Below are 21097 nucleotides of genomic sequence, written 5' to 3' on the forward strand. Positions count from 1 at the left end.
CGGACTACCAGCTCCCTGTACACACCTGAGACATGAGGTCCTACCCTACTGAAGTATCAGTGGCCAGGTCGGAAGACCAAATCAGAATAGGGGGGGCAAAGATCGGGCTGTATGCGATGAATGACCAGGGACACAGAGGAAGTGTGGAGATCAGTGCTATTTCCTCTTCCATTGTAGGATCCTGTGTTGTGCTGGATAGGGAAGATCAAGTCTGAAGGGAGCTAAATATAAGCCTACCCCAGGACAAACAAACAGATTAGGATACCGTGCAAGGTGGTTGAAAGGGGATTTTGGTAATTATCTTGTAAAAAGTTGTATTCAGTTGTATAAATTCCTGTAATAAGAGATCATTATTTTTACTTACTTGTTTGTATGGTTCCTGTACACTCATTGGAAAGGGCCAGGTGGTCAGTTTGAAATCCAAAATAACCTGTGGGCAAAGGGTTATAAAGATAATTATAAACCTTATACTTCCCTGGAATTAACAGTATTAGACCCTGACATGAACAAACAATTATTTTTTAAATAAGAAAAAATATCTTGCATAAGTGACAGGTAATGCACACGATTCAACTGGCTTTAATTCATGAGGTATTCAATTAATATAGTTCCATACACTATCTCTGCCGTGCGCAGTCATTCATTATATAGCTCTCAATTGTGCAGTTTTGAAGGTTAAAGAAATATTTGTTTGCAAGCCATGCTTTCAGACTGTCTGGCCCTGGGCCATCTCACCCGTAGAGTCTAATTGTCCCTACCCCTTCAATGGGTTTTCCTTGTCAAAAACAATCAGCTGTATCCCCTATTGACTGACATGGTTTCAGGCAGTAAGATGCTTGACCCAGTTACTTTAAGAAAAAAACTTGGAGCAGCAGGTTGTGCTTCCTGTCACTGCAGAGATGGCTTAGCTTGCATGTTGTTTTTCTTTGGATTTGTTGTTATATAATAAGTGTAAGAGAAGCGCTGAACTGCGTCTGCTGTTCCTGTCATTAGCCTGTCTTCACCACAACGCCATCCCACCACAAATATATTGCTACGTGTGCAATTCAATTGTTAGGATGTACAGATGCTTTCAGTTTTCCTGTGTATTATCAGATTACTCGGCTGACTTGTATCCAGCGTCTTCCTGAAATAATGATTTGTATTATTATTTTGCTGGTGTAAATAAGTATTTATAGGTGATAAACTGTATGTTGTTTTCTGTTTATTACAACCTCTTTGTAACACTGAGAGGCACAATTGTGTTTTATTTTAACAAGGCAGAGGAACAAAAGATAATCTCTTCTAAGCCTAGGCTGAGATTCACTCCCCCTTGTTGTTTAAAGCTGTTAAAGTCTCCTGGCTGTTGCTGATTCAATCCCAGCTGCAGCCCTCTCCTCCCCCATTTTATTAAAGGCAGTCCGCTTGATGGGGGGGTTCGTCATGGTCCACCCTGCTGACCTGGCATCATCCACTTTTAGAGGACAGTGGCTTCCTTCTCTCTTTGAGAGCCATAGTCACTAACATCACCCATACTCAAAACAAGTAGTCATGATACTGACATTGAATAATCAACATGCCCATTGTTTACATAGTGGAAAATTGCAATATGGCAATGTTCTCCTCTTTGCTTTTGAGGTGAAAGGTCCCAGATTGGCCTCATCACATGGTGTTTGTTCAGTGCTGTTTTTGAGAACACTGACTGCATGTTATTTGTAGTAGAAAACTCATTTTGGTGTATGGCTAATGCAATAGACCATGCTGTATAACAGATTCTATAACCTATTTTAAAGTTCACCTATTTGCACACGACTGACTGCCTGCTACATATTACTTAGAAAGCTGATGTTCCAATGTTAATTGTGTATTGCATCACCCAGAGACAGCAAGAATGACTAGCATCACGACATGAACTGTGCAGGCTGTTCTTTGTGTATATTATTAACCTGTCTGTAATTCCAAACAGTTCCTGGGATACATTAACTTCTATAGTTTTCAGGAGCCACTAGAACTTCTACAATCTGATTCATAATGTTAATTCGTGCAACAATGCTATACTTCAGCAGATCACATCTTATTCAGTTTTGTTTTGTACCCTGGAGAAAGTGCAGAAAGGTCATGAAATATCTAACTATTTTGTACCCCACTGAACATAAGAACATAAGAACATAAGAAAGTTTACAAACGAGAGGAGGCCATTCGGCCCATCTTGCTTGTTTGGTTGTTAGTAGCTTATTGATCCCAAAATCTCATCAAGCAGCTTCTTGAAGGATCCCAGGGTGTCAGCTTCAACAACATTACTGGGGAGTTGATTCCAGACCCTCACAATTCTCTGTGTAAAAAAGTGTTTCCTATTTTCTGTTCTGAATGCCCCTTTTTCTAAACTCCATTTGTGACCCCTGGTCCTTGTTTCTTTTTTCAGGCTGAAAAAGTCCCTTGGGTCAACACTGTCAATACCTTTTAGAATTTTGAATGCTTGAATTAGGTCGCCACGTAGTCTTCTTTGTTCAAGACTGAACAAATTCAATTCTTTTAGCCTGTCTGCATATGACATGCCTTTTAAGCCCGGAATAATTCTGGTCGCTCTTCTTTGCACTCTTTCTAGAGCAGCAATATCTTTTTTATAGCGAGGTGACCAGAACTGAACACAATATTCAAGATGAGGTCTTACTAGTGCATTGTACAGTTTTAACATTACTTCCCTTGATTTAAATTCAACACTTTTCACAATGTATCCGAGCATCTTGTTAGCCTTTTTTATAGCTTCCCCACATTGTCTAGATGAAGACATTTCTCAATCAACAAAAACTCCTAGGTCTTTTTCATAGATTCCTTCTCCAATTTCAATATCTCCCATATGATATTTATAATGTACATTTTTATTTCCTGCGTGCAGTACCTTACACTTTTCTCTATTAAATGTCATTTGCCATGTGTCTGCCCATTTCTGAATCTTGTCTAGATCATTTTGAATGACCTTTGCTGCTGCAACAGTGTTTGCCACTCCTCCTACTTTTGTGTCGTCTGCAAATTTAACAAGTTTGCTTACTATACCAGAATCTAAGTCATTAATGTAGATTAGGAATAGCAGAGGACCTAATACTGATCCCTGTGGTACACCGCTGGTTACCACACTCCATTCTGAGGTTTTTCCTCTAATCAGTACTTTCTGTTTTCTACATGTTAACCACTCCCTAATCCATGTACATGTGTTTCCTTGAATCCCAACTGCGTTCAGTTTGAGAATTAATCTTTTGTGCGGGACTTTGTCAAAAGCTTTCTGGAAATCTAAATAAACCATGTCATATGCTTTGCAATTATCCATTATCGATGTTGCATCCTCAAAAAAATCAAGCAAGTTAGTTAGGCACGATCTCCCTTTCCTAAAACCATGTTGACTGTCTCCCAGGACCCTGTTACCATATAGGTAATTTTCCATTTTGGATCTTATTATAGTTTCCATAAGTTTGCATATAATAGAAGTCAGGCTTACTGGTCTGTAGTTACCTGGTTCAGTTTTGTTTCCCTTTTTGTGGATCGGTATTACGTTTGCAATTTTCCAGTCTGTCGGTACCACCCCTGTGTCAAGAGACTGCTGCATGATCTTGGTTAGCGGTTTGTAAATTACTTCTTTCATTTCTTTGAGTACTACTGGGAGGATCTCATCCGGCCCAGGGGATTTGTTTATTTTAAGAGCTCCTAGTCCCTTTAACACTTCTGCCTCAGTTATGCTAAAGTTATTTAAAACTGGATAGGAACTGGATGACATGTGGGGCATGTTGTCAGTATCTTCCTTTGTAAAAACTTGTGAAAAGTAATCATTTAACATATTTGCTATTTTTTTTTTCTTCCTCTACGATTTTGCCATTTGTATCTCTTAAACATTTAATCTCCTCTTTGAATGTTCTCTTGCTGTTGTAATATTGGAAAAACATTTTGGAATTGGTTTTAGCTCCCTTAGCAATGTTCATTTCTATTTCTCTCTTGGCCTTTCTAACTTCCTTTTTGACTTGCGTTTGCAGTTCTGTGTACTCTTTCTGCGTACTTTCTTTTTGGTCCTTTTTTAATGCTCTGTAAAGTGCCTGTTTTTGCTGAATATTTTTTAAATTGATCTATTGAACCATTTTGGCAATTTAGTTTTACATTTAGATTTGTCTACTTTAGGGATGTAATTGTTTTGTGCCTCTAGTACTACATTTTTGAAGAACAGTCATCCTTCTTCTGTGGGTGTTTTCTCTATTTTACTCCAATCTACTTCTGTTAGTCTCTGTTTCATACCTTCATAGTTTGCTTTTCTAAAATTGTAAACCTTAGCTTTAGTCTTTACTTTTGGGGATTTAAAAAACACTTCAAATGAGACCATGTTGTGGTCTGAGTTTGCCAGTGGTTCTCTGACCTCTGTTTTAGTTATTCTATCTTCATTATTTGAAAAGACTAAATCAAGGCATGCCTCCCCTCTAGTGGGTGCCTTCACAAATTGTGTTAGAAAGCAGTCATTTGTCATTTCCACCATTTCTATTTCATCCTTCGCGCTACCCACCGGGTTTTCCCATTTTATTTGGGGGAAGTTGAAATCCCCCATTAGTATGGCTTCTCCTTTGCTACACACATTTCTAATGTCATTGTATAACAGATTATTGTGCTCACCGTCTGAATCTGGCGGTCTATAGCATGCTCCTATTATTATGCCTTTTGAATTTTTGTCTGTTATTCTGACCCATATTGATTCGGTTTTATTTTCTTTGTCCAGGTTTAACACCTGGGCTTCAAGACTGTTTCTTATGTATAGCGCTACCCCTCCTCCTCTTCTGTCCTGCCTGTCTTTCCTATACAGTGTATACCCACAAATATTATATTCGTCCCCATCACTCTCAGATAACCACGTTTCTGTAACACCTATCACATCATAGTTACCTGTTAGTGCAGTAGCTTCAAGTTCTAGAATTTTGTTTCTGATACTTCTAGCATTTAGATAAATAGATTTAATGGTTGTCTTACCTGAGTTGTTGTTCTTGTTTTGATGCGGTCTCCCTTCTGTTTTTTTGTTGATTTCTCCCCCCTTCCTTTCTAGTTTAAATGCTTCCGAACCTGCTCGAGGATCTTTTCTCCGAGTAGACTAGTTCCCTTGTTATTTAAATGCAGTCCATCTGGATCTTTTCTCCGAGTAGACTAGTTCCCTTGTTATTTAAATACAGTCCATCTAGTATGGTCTAATTCTTTCTCTTTATGGGGCGCTGTTTAGGAATCAAATCTCTCGCAGTGCTGCTGCTGGCAGTGGTGTTATACCTGCGCCTGGTCACATTGTCAGGTTGGGCCTATCATAAATCAAGTTTGAAAATAAATAGATTAAAATGTGACTTTTATATTTTCAAGGTGGTAATCATTAGCTTTTACAAACAAACTATACATTACATATGGTTTAAATTACATATGTAATTTAAACCATATTTACACATAAATAATAGGTGTATAAAATAAACAAAAATATAAACCATCCAAACACAATCGTTATTCAGCCTAAAAGTAACTGTATTCTGAATCTCCAATCAAAAAGAATATTGATAAATTTTCACATTCTGGGGTTTTAAAAGAGCATTCACATTTCCACTTTAAAAATGGGAACCCATTCAGCATGAAAACAGCACTTGAAATAAAGGTAAGTTTGAACTTCAAATAAAATCGGAAACTTATCACAAATAAAGGTATTATGTTTTAGTGGATAATTATATGGTTATTTATGGATTATGAATTAATTAATTTGTGGACATATTTTAGAATACAAAACAGGAATTTACATATATTTAATATCTATTTTCCCTACACATAGATATGCGCAAGAGAAAAGTTAAGCCCACATTGGCACTCCTACCCAGGTCCCGACCCAGGTTCTGGCTACCCGGGTCACAATCCCGCGTAGTGTGACTCCACATACCCGGATCGTACCTGGGTTGAGCCGGGTCCCATCGACCCACCTCAGGATGTGGGTTGACGCGTTTTGACCTAGGCTAAGCGAGACAAATTCATGATGGCCGTTCGTAAGCCGACGAAATAACAAACAGCCACGTCAGGCATGAAGAATCATTTGCTCTAATCAATATTTGGGCTGATGGTTCAATCCAGAGAAGCTTGGATAGAAGCATCTGTAACAAGCTGCTTCCGGGGCATTGATACGTGCATAAGCAATGTGAAATCACGTAGCCAACCCGCATGACATTGCGTTCTGACACAGGTAGAGCATGTCAATGTGAAAGGGGCTTAAGTAACAGGGATCACCACCTTGCCACATACACTTATATAATACCATGCCACTACACATATATAATACCATGTGTGGTAGAGTGTAGGGAAAAGTTATAGAGTGGCCATATGTTGGTCCCCAAATAGTGCACAGTTTATACCCTGTATAACACAGCAAAGAAATCCCAGAGGGTTTTGAACCTGGCCAATCAAAAGCTAACCCTGGTTAATGCAACACACCTGCTGCTAATTAAAGAAGGTAATTAAAGAGCTTTGAGGAGACTGTTTGTTGGTTGGCTGGGAAATGGTAGAGATCGGTGTGCAGGAGACTGTAAAAAAGAAAGAAGGTACTATATTTTGGGAAGACTGGTTTAAGTATCGGTAAAAGACTTAGTTGTCCGATATTTAGTTAGAACTGAAAAAAGGTTTAGTTAAGACTCCAAAGGGAAATTTGGATTGTGTTTGTTTTTTGTTTCACACAGCGTACGTCTTGTCAGAGGACACTGTTATCAATAAAAGTACAGGCCACACCCTGTTTGAACTTGAAATACTGTTTTCTGCAATGACTCATTTACAAGACAGCGGTCAAGATCCTGGAAATGGCAATATTAATACAAAGAGTACAATATGTGATGCTTTTGTGCCACCCCCTGAGGTCAAATCATTGAAATGTATCATAGATTGCAATTTTATTACAGCATTTGTTGAGAAGTTTAAACAGAGAAATGAACCCACTGAGAAGTAACATTTTGTTCACAGCTGTCTTTTATATTAGCAGTAGGAATATGCACAGTCCAAATGAAATGAGAACATGTATTTCCTTTAAGCATTGCCAAACACTGTAGAGATAGAATACACTCATCATTTACCATAACTGTTGTGTATTTACTAAAGAGCAGCTCCTTCAGTGGAAACATTTCGTGCACACTGCCAGGCACACAGCATTCATACCCCAAATCTAAAGAAATATAAACATGCACCACAGGATTTGGAAAGCTGAAGCTTGAAGTTATTCGCTCTAGTTAGGTTACTATGCATAGACCAAATTTGAATGTGAACTGTATTTAAAGCTGAAATGAACTACTGATGCTCAAATGTGAACCTGGAAAAACTGTGAACTGGGCAAAGTTGAAAAACAAAAACGGCACCTACGTGAGTCACAAACACAGGCACATCAACCACACAACTGAATAGTATTGAGGAACAGTGTTCTTAGCACTCCATTCCAACCACAGGATGACAGGGGCCTGTACGCACATTAAAGAATACGAGCAACACATTGACGATTAGCTATTCAATCTAATGTGCTTCAGTGCGAGTACTGACGGCTTTTCTGTTTAGCTCTCAGGCTGACATAACAAATCACTGACCACATAGTTATGTGCAAAACATAGTAAAAAAGCCCATTGTACCACCTGCAGCTGCTTTAATTGAAATGCTTCCGTGAGCAGGTCAGTCTACTTTTATTGAGCAATGAAGTTCCATTTACTGTGCATGTTTTGAAGAGTTGGCTTTCTATCAGTACAGTTATTAAATTCAAGTGTAATGGTATTACTCATCGTCATAGTGAAATATAGTAAGTAATAGAGTAAAAGTAATGGACTATAATAAACTTGCATAATGAACGAGAATGTAGCATGTGTCTGGGCTTTCAGTGATCAGACTATGCTTTAATATCATCTGAGCCTTAAAACAAAAGTTAGAGTCTAAGCTTTATACAAATGTATTAGTTGTACTCTGAAAACCAGTACATTAGTTCACTTACTGATCAGCTGCTCACCAGCAGGAAAGATGTATTTATAAAACACTATCGTTGCAGTGTAGCTATCATGCTGGTGTGAAATATCTCATCTCATGTCGTTCCTTAGCTCAAATTGGAACTGATTCTATGAGAGAAAAAAGAAAGTGCCTTGATTTTTTTTTTTTTTAAATTAAACAGTACATGGTGTTCAATCCTTGTTTTGTTAGACAGATACAGGGCAGTATGACCCATACCACTTCAAAATCTGTCAGTGAACCTGCTGTCTGGAACTGAGTGAAAGCTCATCTAAATCCAGGAGTATAATACAGTGAAGAGTGCAAAAATCACAATGAGACCGTCCATAAATTACAATTTCTCTATTTGATTTTGATAAGCAATAATTTCATTGCCCTCAACTTTCAGAGAGGTAATTTCTTCAGCAGGGTCAGTTTTAGGGCTATAAAATCTGAATGAACGAAATAATATAATCCAAGGTCTTTAAGTACTACCAAGTTGTTTGCTTTTTTGTTTTTTTATTAATGAAATGGAATTCTCCTAAAGTCTGGAGAATGTTTTGAAAATATCGCCCACAGTGAAATTGGCATTGACACCCCAATATGTGATTTAACGTGTTTCACAGAAGACTATCCAAGTACTACCACTCCAGTGGTGCTTAAATCCAATGAGCAGTCCTCCAAGGTCTGTACCAGAAACAGGGTTGGCTCACAGTTAACGACACCACATAGTGTGCAGGGTGTGTCTTTAGCCCCTTTCACACTGACACTTGTACCCGGGTCTGGCCCCAGGTTCTGGCTACTCGGGTCACAATTCCACATAGTGTGAAACCAGGTACCTGGGTCATACCTGGTTTGACACACCTCAGGATTTGGACTGATGAGTTTTGACCCAAGTTGAGCAAGACAAAATGCATGACGGACATTTGTAAGCCAAAGAAATAACAAACAGACATGCCTTTATCAAAAGCAGTGTGAAATCGCCAGTGTGAAAGGTGCTATACAGTCTGTAAAGCATTGTTCCGCATCCTGCCTGTGCAAAGTTGATGGTATTTGTTTGGGATTCCACAGGGAGCATTGTAAGGACTCTGATGATCCCGAAGGTTAGGGAGGCAAAATCATCAGGGACTGTTTCTCTTCATTGCGCTACAGTGCACCCTGCTAGCCAGCGCCAGGTGAGCTCAAGTGAACACCAGCAAAGCTGTTGCAAATGTGAATGAGAAGAAAAGCCTTTGTTGTCACCCCTTTAAACCTGCATATTACAAGGACAGACCAATACACCTCTAAATGGGGTTCCATGTACCAAATTGATTTGTGAACTGCGTTTATGGCTAGGTCCTCCGTAGTATCTCACAATGGGGTTCCAATTTGAAATACTAAAGGAAGACATTGAAAAAGCCATCAAGTAGAAACAGTTTTCATTGAATTTATTCATTTTGTTTTGCATGGCTAACGAAAAATTACAGAAAAAGGGAGAGAAAATAATGCATTATGAACATGCATTATGAACATGATACCTTTTACTACACTAGGTGAAATACATCTGTTTTGAAATTCTAGCTTTGAAGTGGTCTTGCACTTTAAGTAGTCTTGAATTAAATTGTGCCCACCCATTCAACACATGCTTTACTGTCATTGATTTTAAATTTGACTGACATGCTTTCAGCCAATAACATGCTTTGACCCACAAGACACTGCTGAGAGTGACATAGTTCCCACCCCTTCAATGCCTTTTTTCGTTCACCAACCATTTGCTTCCCTTACTGAATGACATGATTTGTAGCCAGCAGGCTGCTTTGACACTGCTCATTTGAAGTGACCTAGGAAGGAAAACAGTAGCAACCTTCCTGAAAGTCAGGCAAGCAAACTCAGGAGTTTCTTTAACCTTGTGTAATAACAGGTTTTAAAATACTAATAAAAACATATCTGCTAAAACACCTATTTCTTTCAAAATCTATCTCAAATTCATGTAGATCGTCCGATTACATTTTTTTATTCTGTTCCCTTATGTTTTTATAAGTAGATGTTAAATGCTTTGAAAATGGGTTCAAATTGATCAGCTAAAGGTATTTATATTAGTAAGCAACAGAACCACCTAGTGCACACCAGTTTATTGTCAGATGAAAATAAGTGGCAGATCACTAGATGTTGCTGTCGCTTACTTCTTTAAAGGCTCTTTGGCTGCTCTAGCTAATGTAACATATCTAGGCTTGCTACTATTCGATTTACATTTTTTTTGCCAAATCGACGATTAATATCGATGTTTATTTTTTAAAGAATTTACAGGTTTTTTTTTTCTATCTTTATTTTCAATTCAAGCAGAGCATGGGTGAAATTGACCTTTATGCTTAAAAAAAAAAAACTTTTTATGCTATTGAGAAACGTGTCATTTAGAGAAACCCCTTTATCATATTCAACATGCAACAAAACCATGGTTACAAACATTCTAATTGAAATAACGTTTGATCACAGCAAAGCTATACCTTGTGAAGCTAAAGTTCCGACACAGATTAAAAAATGGTCTCAAATAAACCGCAGAAAACACAGCATATGAAATGTATTACATTTACACAGACTTTTATAGCGTACATTTACAAGTAAAAATAAAACGAACAGAACAAAACATTAGATAGCTGAATAGAACTAACTTGCACTTATTATTCTGAGCTCTGCCCCTCTCCTGCTTCAGCAATCAGTGACTGGAGTCAAGGAAGACTGGCCTGCTTCATCCTGCCGTAGAGACTTCAGCCATTGGTCCATGTGCACAATATTTATTAAGTGTTTTCCTCTTGCACCCCATTTTCAAATCAAACTAGTAACTGTCACTGTATATACCTATAATAGCAAAAGCTTACAGGCGCTGTAGCTAGCAAATGAAAGTACAGTCGGTCTTGATGACTGACAGTCCTTTCAACAAATGAGAGCATTCTAGCGCAGCTTCAGCCAATGAGATCTGTCAGAACAGGATGAAATGACTGATGGTGAAACTACACTAGCCTATAAAGGAACCACTGAGTTGACTGACAGCAACCCCTTGCCATTCAGAGCGGAACAGATACGGGACAGGCAGCAAGTATAAAAACTACACAAACTAGAGATGACTTCTAAATGATTATTTTTGGTAAAAAAAAAAAAAGTGGTAAAACCAGTGAGTGATTTTACAGACATTTATCCTATATACATTTATTTCAGTTGAACTCATACTTTTGGGAACTCTACGTTTAACGAGCTTTATCAATTAAAATCGAAAAGTAGCAAGCCTACATATATCTATGACAGGCAATTAGAACTGGTGAGCAGGTCCTGAACTCATGTGAAGCACCAGCAAAGATATCAGAAAAAAAAAAACAAGCCAGTGCTTAAGGGATGTCATGAAAAGAAAGACATTAAAAGGACATTACTGTCCACTGGAGCTCGGTAATGCATAGAAAGAAAGACATTGGAAGGACATTACTGTCCACTGGAGATCATTAATGTTTACAAATGAAGCTTGTCTTATTAGAGAATTTGAACTGTTTGAATGTAGTTACAGATTTCCTTAATTTGACGAGTTTAAGGCGCTTTCAAAATCTTGATTTATTACTGATATTGCCTTCCACTAGAAAAATAACAAGTAGACATGTGCCTCAGTACATTCTTGAATTAACCCTTCTATTATGTTTTGGGTCAATTTGACCCAACACTCGTTTCCATCGACCTTAAAAGTTACTTTTTAATTCACCTATTATATTTTTAGATTTCTTAGGTTGGGGTTACTGATCATGTATACAAACACAATGCCTCAGGTCAATGAGGTCTTTATCTATGTAGTTCAGTATGCATGAAGAAAATAAAATGCTTTCACTTGGTCATTTTGTAACATGGGTAGCATCTCCATGTATGAATCAAGGTAGGCTGTCAAATTCCAATGTCACCTACATGGTTCCTGGGCCTTCTATGTATGCTCTTACCACATTCATGATACAGAAATGAAAAAAAAAAAAAAGACTAATAAGAATTTAATTTTTAAAGTCGAAAAATATAATATTCTTTATGATGTCAGTGTCCATGTTTACACCCATACTATATTTCTTTGTGTTTTATTTATTTTATTTGGTCTCCACAAAAGGAGCAAAAAGTATTTTCTTTTCATGACTAGCTTCAGTTGTTGTTTTTTTTTTTTTTTTTTTTTTTTTTATGTACTTGCTCTGTATTCGTGTCGATGTGCATACTTTGTTTGACTCGAATACTCTTCTTTAGTGTGATGTCACATCCTCGGATTTTGTTGCTAGGTGGTTCCAAACAAACAGGTGAGTCTATAGTAAAAGTAATTTGTGCGTTTTAAAACATCTGTACAAATTGTATAGTAAGAGGTCATATTTTAATATAAATCAAATTACAGCTAGTAAACAGCATGGTGCAGTATGTGTATGTGTGAAAACAACGCAGGCCCTGGGCTGGCCTCATCGCGTCAGTGCTACTAGGTCAAGCGTGTAAAGGAGCTACGGTTGCTAAGCATAACTGTAGTAGATCAAACAATGTCGGTTTTAAGCGGTAGCAACTGGGACGATGCAGAAATGAAGCCTTAGTGCTCCATTTTATTCAACGCTTGTCAGGCACGTCAGGTCCAATTTATTTTCACACGCGCTGTTTATTTTACATGTGCTGTTTTGATTTTTTTTTTGAGAAAAACAGGTTTAAAAGGCAGTGAATCGCAAAAGGACACTCAGTACTGTATCTCCAGCCAAGCCCCATCCCTTGTTCACTGTATTTTTCACATACCCCTTTATAGACTTGCATACTGATAAATCCTCTCCTGATCACTTGTTTTATCACAAAACCCCTCAATAATGCGATCCAAGTCATTTTTTTATTACTATAACATCTTAAAAAGCTCTGCAAATGTCTGTGATATTCTTTCTCCTTTATATATATATATATATATATATATATATATATATATATATATATATATATATATATATAGTACCTTACAAAAGTATTCAGACCCCTGACCAATTCTCTCATATTACTGAATAACAAATGGTACACTGAAATTTCGTTCTGTTTGATATTTTATTTTAAAATACTTAAACTCAAAATCAATTATTGTAAGGCGACATTGGTTTTATGTTGGGAAATATTTTTTAGAAAAATAAAAAACTGAAATATTTTGCTTGCATAAGTTTTCAACCCCCACACATTAATATTTGGTAGAGCCACCTTTTGCTGCAATAACAGCTTTAAGTCTTTTGGGGTAAGTATGTACCAGCTTTGCACACAGTGTCGGAGTGATTTTGGCCCATTCTTCTTGGCAGATTTGCTCCAGGTTGTTCAGGTTGGTTGGACGACGCTTGTGGACCGCAATTTTCAAATAGTGCCACAGATTCTCAATGGGATTGAGATCAGGACTTTGACTGGGCCACTGTAGGACATTCACCTTTTTGTTCTTGAGCCACTCCAATGTTGCTTTGGCCTTGTGCTTGGGATCATTGTCCTGCTGAAAGGTAAATTTCCTCCCAAGCTTCAGTTTTTTAGCAGACTGAAGCAGATTCTCTTGCAGTATTTTCCTGTATTTTGCTCCATCCATTCTTCCTTCAATTGTAACAAGATGCCCAGTCTCTGCTGATGAAAAGCATCCCTACAGCATGATGCTGCCACCACCATACTTCACTGTAGGGATGGTGTCTTAAGGCATGGGCAGTGTTAGGTTTGCGTCACACTTAGCGCTTTGAGTTTTGGCCAAAAAGCTCTATCTTGGTCTCATCTGACCACAAAACCTTTTCCCACATCACAGCTGGGTCACTCTCATGCTTTCTCATGTGCTTTCAGATGGTACTTTTTGAGTAACGGCTTCTTTCTTGCCACCCTCCCATACAGGCCAGTGTTATGCAGAGCCCTTGATATGGTTGACTAGTGCGCCATTACTCCACTCCCAGCCACTGAACTCTGTAGCTCCTTCAAAGTGATTGTTGGCCTCTGTGGCTTCTCTCACAAGTCTCCTTCTTGTTTGAGCACTGAGTTTTGAGAGACGGCCTTTTCTTGGCAGTGCCTGGGTGGTGTGATGCAGCTTCCACTTCCTGATTATTGATCCAACTGTGCTCACTGAAATATCCAAACACTTGGATATTATTTTGTACCCTTTCCCTAATCTATGCATTTGTATTACTTTATCTCTAACTTCTGTAGAATGCTCTTTGGTCTTCATTTTCCTTCAGATTCACAGCCTTACCAATGATCCTTCAACAGTGGGGTTTTTATCCAGAAAATGTGACAGCAACTTTAATGGTTCACAGGTGGAGGCCAATGGTAAGGTAATTGTGTCCTCATTAGGGCAATTTCTTTCATCAGTGCAAACTGGGAGCTTCCACAGCACAGGGGTTGAATACTTATGCAAGGAAGATATTTCAGTTTTTTTTTTTTTTTTCTTAAAAATATTTCCCAACATAAAACCAATGTCACCTTACAATAATTGATTCTGAATTTCAGTGTTTAAAAATAAAATATCAAACAGAACGAAATTTCATTGTACCATTTGTAATTTGGTAATATGAGAGAATTGGTCAGGGGTCTGAATACTTTTGCAAGCCACTGAGTGTGTGTGTGTATATATATATATATATATATATATATATATATATATATATATATATATATATATATATATATATATATATATACACACACACACATACATACACACACACATACACATACATTTCAGATTGTAGCTATGATTGTAAATCTCAATATTGATAAATAATGTATACGATGTTGCATATTCAGTCACCATTCAGGCGGGACAAAACAACTGCTACTGAACCACCACTCAGAGGAAATCATTTTGTGGACTTTGGGTGGTCAGTTTCTTATTTTCCTTGCTTACCTAATGAGTCATTAATTACCTACTGAATTTCAGTTAGATTATTATTTTTGACAGAAACTTCCGGTCATAATATCAGCACTCACTTTTAAAAATATATAGAGTAATAAGCAATCTGGGCGATTCTGACAGAGATCGAACGACGCTTGTTGTTAGATCTCCCTCCTGATCTGATAGGTTGCCAGATAAAGAGAACAGAGTACCCTGTACTAAAAGGCATGACACTTTATTCACACAAGTAGGTGGAAGTCGACCGACTAGAGAAGGGGTGGAGCTACGGTACCCAAACTCAATGACCCGGATGGGAAACGACGTGGCATCCGTGGATTTGAAGATCGGATGCGCTCGTTAACAAAGGGGTCATGAGGGAGGGTATAAAAGAGGAGGGTAGCGAAGTAATCTGTTCCGTTGTAAATGGTTAGAATATAACCTAAAAGCATACCTTGCAAAAGTAAAAAAATATGACCACGTCAGCTTACAAGATCAAGTTCAACTGAATGGGGTCTTGCTCTGGACTTATATAGGTTTTTCCCTCCATTGAATACATCAGGAGTCTTAATTTAATCTGATCATTAATTAAATCTGATCATAAATCTGCCTTGACAGTTCTTATCTTTGAGTTAATGATATATTCTAAAAGGATCCGGTCAGCTCTTTATTAAAATAAATTGGAATTATATAAAAAAAAAAAAAAAAAAAAAAAAAAAAAACATTCAGAATTAATTGTATATAACTCCTTTCCAAAATATTGCTACAATATAATATGGGGAATATGTATCAAAATCGATCGTCGCAGCACTAAATTAGCAGTCTTTAAAGTAACGCTCTGCCAAGGCACAAATTTTACTCCATCTCAAATATATTAACTGGCCCAAAATGAATGAGGCACCGCTAAAACTGGTACATTTAAATGCGAAAATTCTGCTGTGCTGGTGTTCTGAAGCCCTCAAAATGGGGTGCTGGTAGCACAGATTAACAGACTAATCTGAAAGATAGCACCTCCCTCTCCAAATGGCTGCCTCAATTGAACAATATGTAGGTCATTTGGAGAGGCAATGACCTGCGTTGATTATTATACAATGGATAAAACCAAATGTATATAATGAAAAGGATATAATGAACCAAGTTTATTATACAAACAATTGTACATAATGAAATAGCTGGTACGGAGCTACAATTTAATCCTCAGGGAGATGAGAAAGGGTAATACAGACCCTAAATACTCTCCTTTCTTCTCTGTACTCTACACTTTCCATCATAAGAAATGCCCCTGAAAATTCACGATATCACGAATTAGGCAGAAATTGTGCATTTGACTGCCTACCATAAGAAATAAGCATTTTATTTTCCTTACAGTATTTTACATTACTGTACTCTTCACCTCCCCTGTTGATTTCATTCTTTTATCAAGTAGAAACAGCGCTACAGTAGCTGTACACGGTCTAGCTCAACGACATACATTTGGTTACTACGGCAACAGGTCAACCAAATACTGGTTTCATGGCTGGTGAATTCCTCATACTGTACAATTACATTTCTACATACTACTAATGTACAGTGTGTATTAAGGAAAGCACAAAAGCTTCGTTTTTGTCATTTCAGGTTTGCAGTTAACGTTTGTCCTGTGTTTTATATTTTGAGATTAGAGGCAGCAAAACAAGCTATGGGAATTACACGGTCATTTTAATTTATGTGTCAACATATGTTTTAAAGGTTTACAATACTCGAAAATGTTGCTGAATATGTCATTCAAGGTTGTTTGTAAAAAATCTATTTTGTTTGCTTGTTACTTTTTTTTTTTTTTTGTCATGTTTCCAGCAAAAGTTTGTTACAATTTTAAAGATTATTTCAATAAAATTGAGCTATAATGCACATTTTTAAAGAGCTGACTCAGTAGCTAGGCAAAATGTTAAAATGTTTCAGTCTTCAGGTGATGTTCTTGATGAACAATCAATGATAACACATTTTAGGCAACTTATATCAGTAGAACATAATGTAAATACAAAATGTGTGTGTTTTTTTTTTTATAAAATGTCAGTGTCATAACACCTTGTGAATTTTTTTTTTTTTTTTTTTTTTTATTTATTTTTTATTGTCATTGAATTTCTTTTAAAAATACAGTGAATTTTCCAGGCCCCTATGACTGCTACCATAATGCTCTTTCCTATCAGCTGCTTTCTAACTTTTTCTTTGTACCCAAATAAGCAATTTGAAATAGGTCTTATCTGTGGACCTTTTTAAGGCCGGCACTGGTGTTCTATCACTTCATAGATCTAATTTTAATATCAGTCTTAATTTACAAATGAGCCCCACCTATAATTTGTCCATGCATATAATTAAGGCTTGACACGTTTTAAATGCATGGCTAATGAGTGGTGGAGCGCATTGCACAACAGAACGCATTTTGGCGGACCTAACCAGGCCTTAACTTGCCAAAAGTGTCATGATACATACAGGGCAATTTTAAGGCCGGCATAAATTCGGCGCTATGGCCTTAATGCCGTAGCAAACGCTTAATACATGTTCCCCTTTGAGTTGTTTATGCCATCTAAAACATTTCTTTCTCACTAATACTTGTTCGATAACAAAACTCAACTGATTGTTAATTTGGTAATTGGATTTGTTTTTTGCTCCTTTATTCATACAGTTAAAATGTAATGTAAAATGCAGGACTGTTGTTAGGAGTTTGAAATCCAACTTACAGACAAAAGTGACTGTTGTAAGTGAAGATAGTAATGAGGACTATGTTTTAGATGTAGAACATGAGAAAGTGGCATTAGCAAAATAGAAATGCCAAAAACAAAGGAATGTGAACCAGCAACATAAAATCAAGTGATTGTTTTGCCAAAGTTAAAACAGATGAAGACCGAAATATCATTGACAGCGATCAGTTTTCAAGAAGTAGGCTGTAAGTTTGTTTGAACGATGGTTAAAGCCAGGAATGAAATGTAAAAGCTGAGTTTAAATCTAACGTCTGTGTAATTGATGGAGATCTTCAAAGTAATGATTCAATTTTTGTTCCTGAACCTGTGCAGAAGATATGTGAAATATAAATTAGAAGGGGGTGTTTATGTGGAAATTAACTGTGTGGTATAATGTTGGTAAAATTGTAGAAGGGAGGTACATAGGACCCTGAATAGTAGTCTTTACCAAGGAATGTAAGAGAGTTTCACCTCTTGGGTGATGCAGCATACCTTCTTGATGCTGACTTACACCTTTCAGAGATAACGGGCACCTCTCCTGGAGATTTAACACAAGCCACAGTTCCACACGAGTGCACATCAAGAGGGCATTTGGGCTTTTGAAGTGCAAACGGAGGCTGTACCATTTAGACAAGACATTACTACACAGAATACCATCAGTGATAGCAAGTGCTTGCATATTGCACAATTGTATATTTATTAACAAATCCCTAGATGATGAGTACCAACACACAATTGATGAGTTTTACTGCCAGGGCAAAAAAACCCATAATACTGCAGATGAAAGTCGACTGGCACGACGCTGTATAGCAGAAGACAAGAGGGATGAAACTGCAAACAGGCTTTCATTTATTTATTTTTTTAACATTTTTTAAGTGTTTTATATATATATATTTTTTGAATACGTAGCAATGAGAATTGGTAAAATTTATGTGCTATTTTCCCTAAAGAAAAAAAATTGAATTATTCAAATATTTTTTTCATGATGTTTTACTTGTTTGCTACCAAAGTAAGTGTGAAAATAACTAAAGGACTTAAGAAAAAAACGCACTTAACTGTATATATGAAACATCTCATAGTGTTTGAAAGCTAGAACAAAAATAATGGAGTCACTGTATGTTTTTAAACACAAACAAAATAAATACCTATGCCAAAGACTGTGCCACTTACCTGCCATGTGACAGTCGTTGTTGTTTCTAAGGACTTTTGCCACCATCACCCATGTTTCTATATGTTTAATTACTGGACTCTCAAATTTTTCCTTGATGCCCCTCCATGTATCAATAATTAACATGAGAGCTGCATGAGGCCAAGTAAATGCACCTGGAACAAGTGTACCTATTTTATCTGTCTACCTGTTTATTTATGTCTCTCTGTCTACCCCTCTCCCTAAGATATACACATACAATCTTGTAGAATCTTTGTATTAAATTTGTAACATAAACACAGATGTGTAAATCAGTTTAGTATAGAGCCTACCACTGTTTGCTGTTGTGCAGTGATCAGGTCCTGGATTTTTAACACAGTGATTGTCCTGCTAACTTGATAAAACTACCATTGCTCAGAACTAGAGGTGTTAAGCCTTTCCCTTCAAGGACACCCATGACAGATTCTTCTGTGACCTGTCCACCTACAGATGCATAACAGTAAAAAGCATGCTTAATACATTACAATATATGTATTGAACATATTGCAATACATGTATTATTACTAAATAATTTATGTATAAAAATTTATGTTATCTATGTATGTTATTTAATAGCAAATTGTTAAGTTTTAAACAGTTAAAAAAAAAAAAGTAGGGATAGTCTAACATTCTGTTGAGATTATAATCAGATACTAAATTTAGTTTTGCACTGTATTATAGAATGTATTATTATTATCCTCCACAACATTATTATTATTAGAGGTTTCTAGCTGACGATGTGGATATTTTGTAAGGCAAAATGTAACATTTTTAAATGGAACACTATCATGTAAACATGTTTCGGCTGATGAAGGCTGAAAACCGAAACATGTTTGTTCTCGAGTACTGGAATACGTCTCCTGGTAGGAAAGATATTTCAGAAAATCAGTATATTCCAGTGCTTGAGATTATAAAACGAAATATTGACACACCCATAACAACCTAAATTACATACACAAACAGATGTTGTAACCTCAAAAATAGGCAAAATTTGTGAAAGGAAACACTACAATAAAATATCTTTGAATGTTTCTCATAAAATGATTCAAGCTAAATTTAATGCTTTGATATTTTTATCTGAAAATATATTTTTTACTTTTAAGGATGTTTTACACAGTAATCACTCAACAATTTGTATGCAGTACCAGTTGATTAAAAAAAAAAAAAATAAAAAACTTACACGGTTCACTTCATGACTTTCAGGTGGTAGGTTTTCACATACTGTATCCGCATTCACATGGCAAGCCAGCCATTGGCCAGGTCTGTGGCTTCTCCATCACTTAGGGAACTGAAAATGCTCAGTTTGGTTTTTGATTTTTGTTGAGGGACAGGTGATGAGTGCAGCTTGCTTACGATCTGCCCAGCCTTACTGAACAGTAAATCAGACCTGAGAATAGCGAAGGAAGCTCTGTGCTCAGTTAAACTTACAACCTTTACTTAGGGGGACAAAAGATCATAATAACAAATACTGATGCACAAGCTTGGCTATCGATAGTGGTCAAACGATGCAATTTATTAATAAATCGATGTATCACTTCAGCCGAACAGTTGATGTTTAGACCTTTTTCTTTGGGTATAAGCTTTTCCCTCAATTTCTTCCTGATCCCCATTCTTTTGTTAAAGGTATCAGACAGATCAAACCACTCAGATTTGTCTTATTTCCCCAACCAACACTTTTGGGGGTACTAAAAATAAAGAAATACATTGACAATACTGTGGTCATTCCAATCTAGTTTCAATGGGTTAAAATAGGCTTGAAATCTACAGTTACAACATTGTTGTAAACTTAGGTTATGGCTATTAACCCTTCGAGTAGTACGAATGTACCAGTACATTCTGCACCTTTAAACATGAATTATTGAGCCTACAAAATCCGTGATCACATGATATTGTAACACTAGGTTTCTGCAACACCTTGCATTGGTCTCTTGTGCCCTCCATTAGATATTGATTGAATTACATATAATTATCCCAGTCACAAAAATGTCAAAAAGTGTTTGTACACCTGGACTGGTATAACCGTGGTCTTGTTTACGGTTGCCGGTACTCAAGCCACGGACAACCACGCCCTCTGTGGGCTGAAATAAATCAGTGCGCCTGAGCAGCGTTACAATTAAAAGTTCTGTCTCCTTGTCAGTGAATTGCCCACCACCCTTCCACAAGTAGTAATACTGAATTCAGATTCCTATTTAAATTCAAATGCATACAATTCTTCCATTGAATTGGATATCAGTGAGTGTGTCAGTGAAGACATGAGCAAAGAATATGTAGTATCAACAGCGAAGACGCAGTGCCAAGCTTTATGCGTTGCTCCATGCTTCAAGGACCATCTCATACGCTGAAGCATTAGACACTCTTACTCCTTCGACCCCCACA

Source organism: Polyodon spathula, chromosome 17 (assembly GCF_017654505.1).
Source record: "Polyodon spathula isolate WHYD16114869_AA chromosome 17, ASM1765450v1, whole genome shotgun sequence".
Taxonomy (NCBI): domain Eukaryota; kingdom Metazoa; phylum Chordata; class Actinopteri; order Acipenseriformes; family Polyodontidae; genus Polyodon; species Polyodon spathula.